The sequence below is a fragment of the Heloderma suspectum genome, chromosome 4 (assembly GCF_057233095.1).
Source record: "Heloderma suspectum isolate Gila_16-S chromosome 4, 16-S_ref, whole genome shotgun sequence".
NCBI classification, from domain to species: domain Eukaryota; kingdom Metazoa; phylum Chordata; class Lepidosauria; order Squamata; family Helodermatidae; genus Heloderma; species Heloderma suspectum.
The window spans coordinates 144,467,394-144,481,068 of record NC_139461.1 but is presented as its reverse complement, the minus strand read 5'-3'; the positions used below and the strand labels follow the sequence as shown (position 1 = coordinate 144,481,068).

Genomic DNA, 13,675 nt, shown 5'->3' with positions numbered 1-13,675 from the left:
AAGTAGTTAAGGCCCGAAAGTGTTTTCATGTTTAATTGCTGCAATTTCTACATTCTATCATTTTTAGACCATCTAATAGCTTAAACGAGAGATGGTAGAAAGCTAGAGAGTTTCTATTCTAATTATTGAGTGAGCGAGTGCACTGGCTGCTTCACATGGTAGGCAATCTAGGAATGCCACAGGTGGGGGATAAGGAATTTCAATGAAAACATCTTTAGAAAAGCTTGCATTTGCTAAAATTCCCTGCACAAATTAACTGCTTATAGTGCTTTAGCATTTCAAGGCTACAATCCATCACAGAATTAAGCATACTCAGTCTACAATCCTATGCACACTTGGCAGAGAATAAGTCCCTTGAACTTGGTGAGACTTACTTCTGAATTGGATTGCCCTGCACAGCCCATTGAAATCAGTGGGCTCATACATGCTTAATTCTCTGCTGGATTGTGACCCAGATCTATGGATTTAAGCATGGAGGACCTCACATATCACCCATGAGTATCTGAAATTCATGTCAAATTGATTCCTCTAAATCAATGCCATGTAAACTCTTATTTTCTAAAGAGAAGTTCTTTGCATTGTTCCCATCTCAGTCGCATTCTCGGAGTGCAGTCGTATCTCTTCCTAGCACGCATCTGCAAGACTTTCTGGAGAGAGGGGTGGTGGGTCTTTGAGGCAGCCCACCCCTCCTTCCCTCACAGCCCAACTGTACTGCAGAGGAGCAAAGTGTGAAGCCAAGGCAAGCACAGGGTTCTCCCACATCACATTTCACCTCTATTTTTAGAGGAAATCTTCACACACTTCTAGTTCAGTGTCAAAGTGCCAGATCAGAAGGGTAGGGAGGTCTTGTGCATAGATAACGTCATTCCCACGCCCCCTTTTAAGCTAAAAAAAAGCCAGGTTCATTTAACCTCTGCTCATAAATACTGATTCTGCATCCCAACTTGATATCTTGTATGCATCTCTTCTAATTTACATTCTCCTTTCTCTCTGTGGGATACACTATTACAAGGTAGTTTTTCCTTATCCCTGGTAGAAGAAATAAGCTAAAACATCCAAGAACTGTATTTGCTTCTTTTGCAGCTGAATCACATCACTGACTCAATGTTATGAAACAGCTCTAACTTCCCCATTTGTTTGCAGACCGTATTCCATAGGCTGCTCTAGAGTTTCTCATAAGTAGTTATCCACAAAGCTCACCAGATTCCTCCCCATTCTCTGGCATACAGACAAAGAGCCAGTTATTTTGTCTGCTTCAGCCCTTAAGGTTTGGGATCTTACCCTTAAGAGCTTCTAGCTCCATGATCCCTCTGGTATCACTGCAGTGCCGGGTAGCATCAGCAACTGATGTCCTGTCTTCAGTATCTGATATATGGGTCTCCACTATTGGTATTCTGCTGTTAGCCTTTTCCACACAAGTGTGCAGCTCATCAGCTTTGGCTTTGAGGTCATGCTGGCCCTCTTTCAAAATCTTAGTCCCCTAGAGTGTGTTCTAAGGAACGTATGTATGTTACTCAGCTCTGATCTATTTGGCTCAGCCACCATTTGAGGGTGAGCAGCAGGGGTGACAGGCTACAGCTCCTTCATTCACTTTTGGTGGGATCCCGGGATGGCTTTCAGGGACTGCTGGGTCCTGGAGGAAAAGGCTATCAATGGCTACTAGCCCTGATGGCTATGTGCTACCTCCAGTACCAGAGGCAATGAGCCTGTGTACACCAGTTGCTGGGGAACATGGGTGGGAGGGGGTTGTTGTGCTCATGCCCTGCTTGAGCGCTCCTGGCCGACAGCTGGTTGGTCGTTGTGTGAACAAAATGCTGGACTAGATGGACCCTTGGTCTGACCCAGCATGGTTCCTGTTATGTTCTTATGATGGGGGACTACTCAGATGAATGCACTCCCTCTCACCCGTCAGGACTGCAGCACAAGATGAACCCAGATTGATTCAGCAGGCCTTCCTCAGGCACCAGAGCTCAACATGCTGCTTCCATCTTGCCCAGGTTCCCATTGGAGGTCATCCACATTTGAGTTAATTAAGAACCAGGTGATTTCCCCCACCCCACACCATTTATTATGGATTATTCGTTCATTCATTTAACATATTACTGTCCCACCATTAATTAATGAATAAATAGTAAAAAATAATACAGCAAAATAATAAAAGCATTTATCAACTACAAAGCAGCAAAGCAATACAATCACGGCAGCGGGATAAAAAACAAAGCCGAAACAGCCACCGTTTTAAAGGCTCGGGGAAATAAAAAGGTCTGCCTGATGCCCAAAAGATACAAGAGTGGGTGCCAAGGGAGCCTCCCAGGGACAGCATTTCAAAGGCGAGTGCCTCTACAGAGCAAGCCCTTTCTCCAGTCACCTCCCACTCACCTGGGGGGGGGGAGCAGAGACAGGACCCCGAGCATTAACTCGGTGTGCTGGTGGGTCCATTTGGGAAAAGGTACTCCTCTGGACACCTTGCTGGGTCCCAAGCCATGTAGGGCTTTAAAGGTAAACGCCAGCACTTGGAATTGTGCTCAAAAATGGATGAGCCGCCAGTGAAGTTGTTTCAAAATGGGCTGTTCCCATTATTTTGTTCCAGATAGCAACCTAGCAACTGTATTTTGAATTAAGTGAAGTTTCTGAGTTGCATTCAAAGGCAGCTCCACATGCAATGCCTTGCATTAGTTTAATCTGGAGGTTTCCAGAGCATGGGTAACTGCGGCCAGGCTTTCTCTTTCCAGGAGGGGTTACAGCGAGCACACCAGCTGAAGCTGGTGGAAGGTGCTCCATGCCCCGGCTGCTGCTTGGGGCCCCAGTGAGAAAGCTGGATCTATCAGTACCCACAGTCTGTCGACTTCTGGAGTGCAAAGCTGTCCAGAACCATCTGCCTGGATAGACAAACTACCTGACAACAAGACATTTGTCTTGTCAAGCTTGAGTTTCAGCAAATTAGCTCTCGTCTAACCCATTACTGATCTCAGAAGTTCAGCACTTCCACAACCTCACCTGAATCTAATGACAAGGAGAAATAGGGCTGGATGCATTACACCTTACTCCAAATTCTCAGATCACTTCATTCAGTGATTTAATGTTGAGGTTAAATGGGAGACAACATAGAACCCTATTGCACCCTGAAGCATAAATGCCTTAGGACAAGCAGTAGTCTCCCAGGGCCAGCACCACCTTCTGGAATCTGCCTGTCTAGGTAGGAATGGAACTGCTGAAGCTCAGTGCCCCTGATCTCCAAACTGGGTTGTTTTCAGTCTGGCACATGCTACCATTACCCGATCATTGCTCTTCCACTTTCAGCTACCTGCACAATTGCAATGGACTCTCCATACTTAAGGGGATACAGCACTTTTTGTGTGTGCATCCCACATGTTCCAACCACACTAGGGGATGGGGAAGAAATAGTTCATCTAAGCATGCCATTTTAAAATTATTTATCCCCCCAACCAATTTAATTATCAATTTCTAAAAACTGCACTAAAGCTCTTAGTCACTATTGTGCAATTACAATAATGTTTTTTAAAAGGTAGACTCCAAAGACTTTTTGTGCTAATTAATAGATAGGGGGATTAATATGGTGCTAAAGTGGCACCAACTTGGAAATGCAGCATGTTTTAAAAGGAGAGCTATTGTGGGAATATTTTAATACTTTTTCATACTTAAAAAGAAATAGACAAAAGGGTATTTTAGCACAAATTTAAAAATCCATTCAAAATTACAAAGCTGATAAAATTGCACCAATGGCAAAGGTAACAGTGAAATAGATGCCTGACACATCACTATATGTGTACAAAAGCACTTTAAAAAAGGTGGAAGAGTAGTGCTAAGGCAGTTTGTACCTGCAAAGAGTGTGCTGTTGTTCAGTTCTTAAAAAAAAAAAAAGTTGGGTTTTCTGCCATTTGCAAAATGACAGAAGGAACAAAGGAAACCACAGGAGGACAGCAAATAAGGGCTGTGCATCATATCTGGCCAAATCCAGAATCAAACTAGGCTGATTTAGTCATTATTAAAAGTTATAAACTGGCCTTCATCCACTAGGAATCTCAGGGTGGTGTACACCGCATTTTTAAAAACCCAGATCCAATATAAAAAACATACAATTACACATTTGAAGGCGCATCCACATGCAGTTTTCATCAGTTTGTTAGAAGGCTGTGCACTGATCACAAGATTTGGTTTGGACAGATTCAGATGCCAAAGCAGACCAAACCTGCTGAATCTGAACACTCTAGAAAAGTTGGGATTCAGAGGGACACAGAGACAGTGTGCCACCAAAATTTGATCCCTTCCTCCATTCTCCCTACAAGAAAAACACAAGGGTGTGGAGCGGGGAGAGAAGCAGGTGTAGTTTTGTGAGTGGTAGCTCCAGGTTCTAATAACATTGAAAGGTTTTACTAGGGCTCCCCTATCCTATTGCTCTGGGGGAGGGAGGTTGAAGTAATATATCACAGGACAGTTCAGTGTTTTTTGCTCATATTCTCTCCCAGGAGCAGGAACATTAAAAGAGGCTTGGTGGAGTCCGTGGGACCTGGGAGGGTGCAGCATTGGGTGCTTGCTTGGAGAATGCTGGATGTTCAAGCCCTTCTGCCTTTGCCATTGTATGCCCCACATCCATCATCCACCCCTGTCCTATTGCACTTTGTGTGACTTTGGTGCCAACTGAACAGAAAACATACATGTTTTAAATGTTTTCCATTCATTATAACTCTGTAACCCAGGGGTAACAAGGGGCTCACAGGCACCAGCGCACCCTGGACACCTTTCTTGGCCCCCGACCTGGATCCCTCCCAGGTTTTATTGGAGGGAAAACACATTTTGAGAAGGAGTGTGTGTGTGTGTGTGTGGGGGGGGGGGGTGATCCAGAGTGAGAGAGAAAAAGAAACAGGGGGAATGACTTCGCTGGTAGTGGGGGTGGGGGCAGTGTGAGTAAAAAGAGTTTGCCTTCTGTTGGTGCTGAGAAACTGGGTTCAAAGAGTCGTTTAGGGCACAATTCTATGCATGCTTAGGTAGAAAAAAAAGTCCTATAACTCCCAGCATTCCTCAGCCTCATGGCTGGCTGAGGGATGGTGGGAGTTGTAGGACTTCTTTCTCTATATACATGCACAGGATTGCACCCTTAGTGTGTTGGGGCTCAGACCCCACCAATCCCTTGTACTCAGTCTTTGGGGCAGGTTACTTGTCCTTTGTGACTAGCCACACCTCCCATGGCAGCCATTTTGTGGTGGTGCCTAGGACAGTTTTTTAAATAGCCGAATGTGTCCATTGGCCAAAAAAGGTTGCCTTTCCTGCACCTATTCTTCTGAAATTTTGCAAGTTTCTTCCTAGGGACACCTCTAATTTCTATGAAAATGGTGAATGCCATTTCCATACAAATTGCCCCAAACCCATTGGGGTGGTGGTAAGGGAAGTGAATCATTTACCCTGCCCAACCCCAAATTTGAACACTGTCTTTCCACAAAATATGCTGCACCTATCCTGAAATTTTGCAAGTTTCTTAGGGCCATCCCTGTGCTATATATCATTTTCATAGCAATTGACCAAAAACAGGGGAATGAGTGCATATTTTTTCTTGGAAACCCCCAAAAGGTAAAGGCTGCTCTTGCACAAAGGTCTCTGAACCTGTTCATCTGAAACTTTGTAGCTTTGATCCCCTCAGAAGTGGCAACTGTCCCCATAGATTTCATCCAATTCTTGCAAGAAATAAAAACAATTATTGGCAGTTTCCTTTTTAAAAAGTCGAAATGTAAAAGCATATAGCACACAATCCCTGCACCTATTTGCCTGACAATTGGCAGATGTAATCCCCTCATTAGGGACTACTATGTTTGCAAATTTCATCCCATCCTGATGAACAGAAAAAAAGTTATAAATTGCCAATAATAGTCAATGGGAGTCATGAAGATTTGGATTTCTGAATCAGCCTCCAAATTGATCTGAGCTGGATTGGTCTGTTTTCTGAATCAATGAATTGGAATCCGAACTGAGTTTTGTGGTCATTGCACAACCCTACAAAAAACTGATGACAGCATGTAGATGTTCTTTTAAAAATGAATAACGTGGCAACTGCAATTTTACAGCAAACACCTAGCGTGGAAAGGCTTTACAGAAAAATACCATGGTTCAGGGCACTGAAAGTAACTGGGAGGTCAGAGAATTAGCAGGGTTGCATTCTTCCCACCTTCAGTAAAGGAGATGGTTACCTTGTCGTGGTACTGGAGCTTGAGCACCTCAATGACGTCGTGAGCTAAACTGTGAAGGGACACCCAAAACAGGAAGGTCATGGCAGAGAGGTCAAACTAAATATGATCCCTGGGGAAGGAAACGGCAACCCACCCCAGTATTCTTGCCATGAAAACTAAATGGATCAGTACAACCAGAGATATGTCGGTATACCATCGGAGGATGGGACTCCCAGGTCGGAAGATGGTCAAAAAGCTACTGGGGAGGAACAGAGGATAAGTTCAACTAGCCCTAGATGTGATGACGCAGTTAGCTCAAAGCTGAAAGGACGGCTAGCAGCCGATGGTGCTGGTGGTGAACGACGAATCCGATGTTCTAAAGATCAACACACCATAGGAACCTGGAATGTAAGATCTATGAGCCAGGGCAAATTGGATGTGGTTATTGGGGAGATGTCAAGATTAAATATATTCATTTTGGGTGTCAGTGAACTGAAATGGACTGGAATGGGCCACTTCACATCAAATGACCACCAGATCTACTACAGTGGACAAGAGGACCACAGAAGAAAAGGAGTAGTCTTCATAATTAATAATAAAGTGGCTAAAGCAGTGCTTGGATACAATCCAAAAAATGACAGAATGATCTCAATTCGAATTCAGGGTAAGCCATTTAACATCACAGTGATCCAAATATACGCCCCAACCAGATGCTGAAGAAGCAAAAGTAGATCAGTTCTATGAGGATCTGCAGCACCTACTGGATAGTACGCCAAACAAAGATGTTATTTTCATTACAGGAGACTGGAATACTAAGGTGGGTAGTCAAACGACACCTGGAATTACAGGCAAGCATGGTGTGGAAGAACAAAATGAAGCAGGACATAGGCTGATAGAATTTTGCCAAGACAACTCACTGTGCATAACAAACACTCTCTTCCAACAACCTAAGAGACGACTTTATACATGAACTTCACCAGACGGTCGACACCGAAATCAGATTGACTACATCCTTTGTAGCCAAAGGTGGTGGACATCTATGCAGTCGATAAAAACAAGACCTGGAGCTGATTGTAGTTCAGTTCACGAACTTCTTATTGCACAATTTAGAATCAGACTAAAGAGAATAGGGAAGACCCACAGATCAGGTAGATATGAGCTCACTAATATGAATATGCAGTGGAGGTGAAGAATAGATTTAAGGGACTAGATTTAGTAGATAGGGTCCCGGAAGAACTATGGACAGAAGTTCGCAACATTGTTCAGGAGGCGGCAACAAAAAACATCCCAAAGAAAAAGAAAACCAAGAAGGCAAGATGGCTGTCTGCTGAGACACTGGAAGCAGCCCAAGAAAGAAGGAAAGCAAAAGGCAACAATGCTAGGGGGAAATATGCCCAATTAAATGCAAAATTCCAGAGGTTAGTCAGAAGAGATAAGGAATTATTTTTAAACAAGCAATGCGCGGAAGCAGAAGAAGATAATAGAATAGGAAGGACAAGAGACCTCTTCCAGAAAATTAGAAACTTTGGAGGTAAATTCCAGGCAAAAATGGGTATGATCAAAAACAAAGATGACAAGGACCTAACAGAAGCAGAAGAGATCAAGAAAAGGTGGCAAGAATATACGGAAGATCTGTATAGGAAGGATAATAATATCAGGGATAGATTTGACGGTGTGGTCAGTGAGCTAGAGCCAGACATCCTGAAGAGTGAGGTTGAATGGGCCTTAAGAAGCATTGCTAATAACAAGGTAGCAGGAGATGACGGTATCCCAGCTGAACTGTTTAAAATCTTGCAAGATGATGCTGTCAAGGTGATGCATGCCATATGCCAGCTAATTTGGAAAACACAAGAATGGCCAACAGATTGGAAAAAATCAACCTATATCCCCATACCAAAAAAGGGAAGCACCAAAGAATGTTCAAACTATCGAACAGTGGCACTTATTTCACATTCCAGTAAGGTAATGCTCAAGATCTTGCAAGGTAGACTCCAGCAATTCATGGAACGAGAATTGCCAGATGTACAAGCTGGGTTTAGAAAAGGCAGAGGAACTCGAGACCAAATTGCCAATATCTGCTAGATAATGGAGAAAGCCAGGGAGTTTCAGAAAAACATCTATCTCTGTTTTATTGACTATTCTAAAGCCTTTGTGGATCATAACAAATTGTGGCAAGTTCTTGGTGGTATGGGGATACCAAGTCACCTTTTCTGCCTCCTGAGGAATCTGTATAATGACCAAGTAGCAACGGTAAGAACAGAACACGGAACAACGGACTGGTTTAAGATTGGGAAAGGAGTACGGCAGGGTTGTATACTCTCACCCTACCTATTCAACTTGTACACAGAACACATCATGCGACGTGCTGGCCTTTATGAATCCAAGGCTGGACTTAAAATCGCTGGAAGAAACATTAACAATCTCCGATATGCAGATGATACCACTTTGATGGCTGAAAGCGAGGAGGAGCTGAGGAACCTCATGACGAAGGTGAAAGAAGAAAGTGCAAAAGCTGGGTTGCAGTTAAAACTCAAAAAAACCAAGATTATGGCAACCAGCTTGATTGATAACTGGCAAATAGAGGGAGAAAATGTGGAGGCAGTGACAGACTTTGTCTTTCTAGGCGCAAAGATTACTGCAGATGCTGACTGCAGTCAGGAAATCAGAAGACGTTTACTTCTTGGGAGGACAGCAATGACAATTCTTGATAAAATAGTTAAGAGCAGAGAGATCACACTGACAACAAAGGTCTGCATAGTTAAAGCAATGGTATTCCCCGTAGTAACCTATGGCTGTGAGAGCTGGACCATAAGGAAGGCTGAGCGAAGGAAGATAGTTGCTTTTGAACTGTGGTGCTGGAGGAAAATTCTGAGAGTGCCTTGGACTGCAAGAAGATCAAACCAGTCCATACTCCAGGAAATAAAGCCAGATTGCTCACTTGAGGGAAGGATATTAAAGGCAAAACTGAAGTACTTTGGCCACCTAATGAGAAGACAGGATACCCTGGAGAAGATGCTAGGGAAAGTGGAAGGCAAAAGGAAGAGGGGCCGACCAAGGGCAAGGTAGATGGATGATATTCTGGAGGTGACAGACTAGACCTTGGGGGAGCTGGGGGTGGCGATGGCTGACAGGAAGCTCTGGCGTGGGCTGGTCCATGAAGTCATGAAGAGTCGGAAGCGACTGACCGAATAAACAACAACAAATTCTTCCCACGCTTCTCCCAGCAAAGGTCATCCAAGGCAGTTCCAGTGCCAAAACTGGGCCTGAAGCCAGATTGAAATGGATCTAGATTCTTAGGGGTTATTGACAAATTTAAAAATTGGATGAGTGATTATCTAGGTTCTAGATAATCAGTTTCATCCCGTTTCTAAATTTGACAATAAAATCTAAAATATAATTTCTTGACACTTCTATTTGATTCAGACTCCTTTCCTGAATTTTTTTTGTCATGGCACAAGTATCTCTCCTCTATCTTCCTCAGTGAAGATAGATGTAAAGAATTCATCCAGCTTCTCTGCAGTCTCCTCCTTTTTCACTTCTTTGGTATTTACGGAGCAATCCTATGATCCCTGGGAAAATATCCCAGGAATCATTTCTAACCCTTGGGTTGGCACCCAGGGCTGGGTTCAGTGTCTAGGGGTTATCCTTCCGTAATTTGCCCAGGAAACCTGAGATCTGGATGTCTGAGTAGCAGTCTTCCCCCAGCACACACTCTGGAGATATGTACAAGTAATGGTTTTTATTCAAGTCAACAGTCAATCAACAAGAGATCAGCAACATAAACCAAAAATATCTTAGTCCCACACATCCCACTTTCTCTCAAGGTCTAGATATGCCGATGGAAGTCTGTGTCCTTTGGCCTTACCCAGTTAGTGAAGGGATGCAGCCGGTGATTAGGGATCTTCTAGGCGCAGAATTTGAGAGTGTTGCAATAACTTGCACCTGCAAGGGGCAGCAGCAATGACTGGGGCGCATTGTAACAAGGAACCCCAACCAGCGGGTGGTGGCAGGAAGGTAGGCGCAGGATTGGGTAGTTCAGCTTCTCAATCTTTCTTTAATAAACATGAGAGAGTTCAACATACATCTGGTCCAGTCTTTCTCACCATAAAGGAAAACTACAGTTCCCAATGCCCCAGCGTCTTCCTGCCCAGACGTGCGACCCCCGCGCTCCAATGGCCACTTAGCTCGGGGCGAGCCGGCGCCCGGTCAGCACGCCCCTGCGGGGGGCTGGGGAGAAGGCACAAGCGTCCCAGACACCCTTTTGTTCCTTCGCTCGTTTCACCTGCTGGGTGAAGCGTGGGAACCGCTCTGCCCAGAAGGCAAAAGAGCTCCTCCGTGGCTCGGCATGCGGGGCTCCTCCGCACTCCCGGCTTCCACGCCCCCGCTGGAGCAAGTTCTTCTCTGGACAGCTGTGCACAGGCGCTGCCACACTGGGGGATTTCCTCCCAATGCAGAGGCCACCTTCAGATGAGGGTTTGTTCGGGACCAGAGGGGGGGAAAGGGTTAATCCCCCCGCCTGCTCTGATCCCGAGGATGATCAGCTTCCCCCACCTCCCAACTGATGCCACAGTCTGGCCCCAAGGCGGGGCTGGAGCAAAGCGCCTAACAGGCGCGCCGCTGCAGTTGTGCTGCCATCCGCGAGGCAGCAGAGCGGCCCGCCAATCCACCAGCTCTGAAGCCCGGGACGGGCGGGGAGCGTGCTTGCCCCCAACCGGCTGCTCCCGAGGCACCGCAAGGGAGCGGCCTACCCCAGACCAGACTCCCCCAGCCCTCCAGGGGCGCTGGACGCCAACTCCCAGAACCCGCAGAGAAGGCGCTCCCCCTTGTTGTCCTATAGCGGGCCAAGGGTGCTCGGGGAAGAGCCTTCCCTCGCGATCGTAAGCCGTGGGCAGGCCGATGCGGGGAGAGGGGCTCCCAGCGGAGCCAGGCCTGGCAGCGGCCGAAGCGCTGCGCGCGGGCTTGGCTTAGCGGGGCGACGGTGCCACCTGGCGCCCTCCCCAGGGTCGCCTGCTCCCTCCGAGCGTCGCTGCGATCCGCACAGTGGGGCTTTCCCAGCAGGAATGTACTGCTGTGAGCGATCCCTCGCGCAAGGCAAAGTCTTTCGCGGGGCCTTGGCCTTGGCCTTGGCAGGGAAGGCCCATTTGCTTTGCAAAACGCGCGTATGACACACACGCAGAGAGAGGCGACGGCTCGGTCCCGCTCCCTCCCGGACTCTCCTCGGAGAGAGGTGCGGCTACAGGAACTTCAAGATTTACCACTCCACCACTGGGCGCACCTGAAGGTATTTGGGTTCCAGGTCGTTCAGGGCTTTGAAGCTGAGCACCAGCACCTCGAAGTGGGCTTGAAAGCAAGCAAATCCACAGCACCGCCAGAACGGGCACACGACGGTTCTGCCTGGCTGTAGCGGTGACAGTACCGTCCGCTGCCTTCCGCCGCAGCTGAGGCTCCCAGGGCAGCGTCAACGGGAGCTCCGGGGACAGCACACTTCGGTCAGCTGGTCAGGAGCGCCTTCCCGCGTGGAGGGCCCTTCTGTTGAGAGGGGGAAGCTCACGTGTGGCTGGAGAGCATTCCAGCATGGCCTGCGTGGGGAGCCACAGCGACCACACAGGCTGGCACTGGCCTGGCCAAACCGGCAGCCTCAGTCGAGTGAGGAAGCACGGCGATGGGCTGTGGGCCAACACCTCTTGTGCAGCCTGCAGGCTGGCTTCAGTCACCTAGGCATGGACACAATGTGGCACATCAGCTGCCCCCCCGCACGGTCCGAGCGCAGGGGTGCGTAGAAGGTAGACTCCGCTGCAGTGGTGGGCCATTAGCTAATTTCCCGCAGTCCAGCGACTTCTCGGATTCTTGCGAAGAGTGCTGGACTGGACATGCACTGGGCTTCTCTACATGAAGCAAAAATCCCGCATCCTTACCAGGGCTTTCTTCTTCTGGAGTCTTTCTGGGTTTACGACGGGCCCCTTTAAATGGCGAACGCATGATTTGGAATTGACAACTTCCCTTCTCGGACGGCAATGCTCTATATGGCCAATGAAACAGCACCACGTAGTGGCTGAATTATAGTGCAACAGCAGCATTTCATATAGCCGATATTGCGCCATTAAGGTTTATTCCAGTTTACTTCTGATTTTTTTTTGAAAGTGGAATAAAGGGGGAAAAGCAGAGGAGATGTCCTGGAGGCTGATGACGCTGTGTAAAGGACCTGCTAACTTCCACAAGTGGCCAGTCATGAGCGTGCAATAAAAGCATGTAGGAATGCCCATTGGTCTGACTGAACAAGGCAGTTTTTGTGTTCATAAGGATCAAAGTAGGCATGTTATGGGAGATCCGTGAACAACATCTCCCCCATTAAATAGATAGATACAGAGCTCCCCCCTCCCCAATTCAGATTACGACAGAGTGTCAGGGCCCAGCTTCAGTACTGCAGTGGGCCTTGTAGGTTATAGCCAGGATTTGATTAGCTGTAGCCTGGAAGGGCTTGGGCCAATTCAACCTCTGGAATGTCAGTCTGTGTGAGCTCATCTCTGCCAGTGTTCTCAGCGCAGAGCCAGGGGGAGTCACCTGACTCCCTGCCCACCTGCTGGTCTGGCCTAGGGAGGCTGGGAGCTGTCTTTGAGAACCTGACAGAGGTGGGGTGGGGTTTACAGAAGGGTTGCCCAGGTTGAAGTGTCACTGCTGGAGGGCTGAGCAGTGCCGCCTTGTTCAGACAGGGGCCTTGCTGAAAGGCTAAAGGCCCTTGTCTGTCAAGGGATCTGGAAGGGGTGTCCTACAGTCACGCTTTCCCTTTTAAGCTGATGCAAAGGCAAAGAGCCTTTGCTAGGAACATCTCGTCTTCATTGCCCAAAGCCTTCTCTGTTTGGATCCATCATCGTCTGGGCTTTTGGAGGCACTCTGCACATGGACCAGAACTTTGTATTGTTAAGGACTTGACATGAAAAGTACTGTGAGGCTTTTCATAGACTTGAACTCTCGTTGCTGTGGATTGTGTGCCTGTGTTTGTAGTCAGCCCAGTGTAAAGCAGGCTGGATTTGATCTACCACTTTTGGACTTCCCTCTGCCAGAACTCATGCAGCGTGGAGTTGCCAATGCAAACGCGGTGGCCTGGAACTCCTTGCGTGTGTGGGTATGCCCTTGCCTTGATCTTGATGGGCCTTGACCATGTAGCCTAGAGTTATCAACAATAGATTCATAGTTGGACTCTCTATGGGTGTGGGTTGTTTAGGCCTTTCAAGAAGTTATCCCCTGATTGCCTGATGAGTTCATTCCAGGAATCATTCCCTGCCCATGTCTGGGGTTGGAGCCCCATGAAAGGATTGTCTGGGTTAGGTACCCAGGAATCCAGAGTCCCATCCCTTGTGTTCAGAACTGTGGAGATGGCAACGGAGAAACCATGTTGAGGATCTCAGTCACGGTAGCAGTGTTTAGCTTTGAACTGTTCTGGAATTACATAGAGCCTATAGCTACCGACCATCAGCTATATGATTTCTGAAGAGTGT

At 47.2% G+C, this 13,675-nt stretch overlaps 1 protein-coding gene across 2 annotated transcripts in view; it reads right to left on the bottom strand.

The window, feature by feature from the left end:
* SYNDIG1 (synapse differentiation inducing 1) overlaps positions 1–10,718 on the bottom strand; it is a 54,563-nt gene extending 43,845 nt beyond the window's left edge. Inside the window, exon 1 of one of the 2 annotated variants that reach the window (XM_084850771.1) lies at positions 10,283–10,718. The gene's annotated coding sequence lies outside the window, so the exon portion shown is untranslated. Of the gene's footprint in view, positions 1–10,044 lie in introns of both variants that reach the window. The other variant, XM_084850770.1, reaches the window with a different exon arrangement.
* Positions 10,719–13,675: the final 2,957 nt, after the last annotated feature.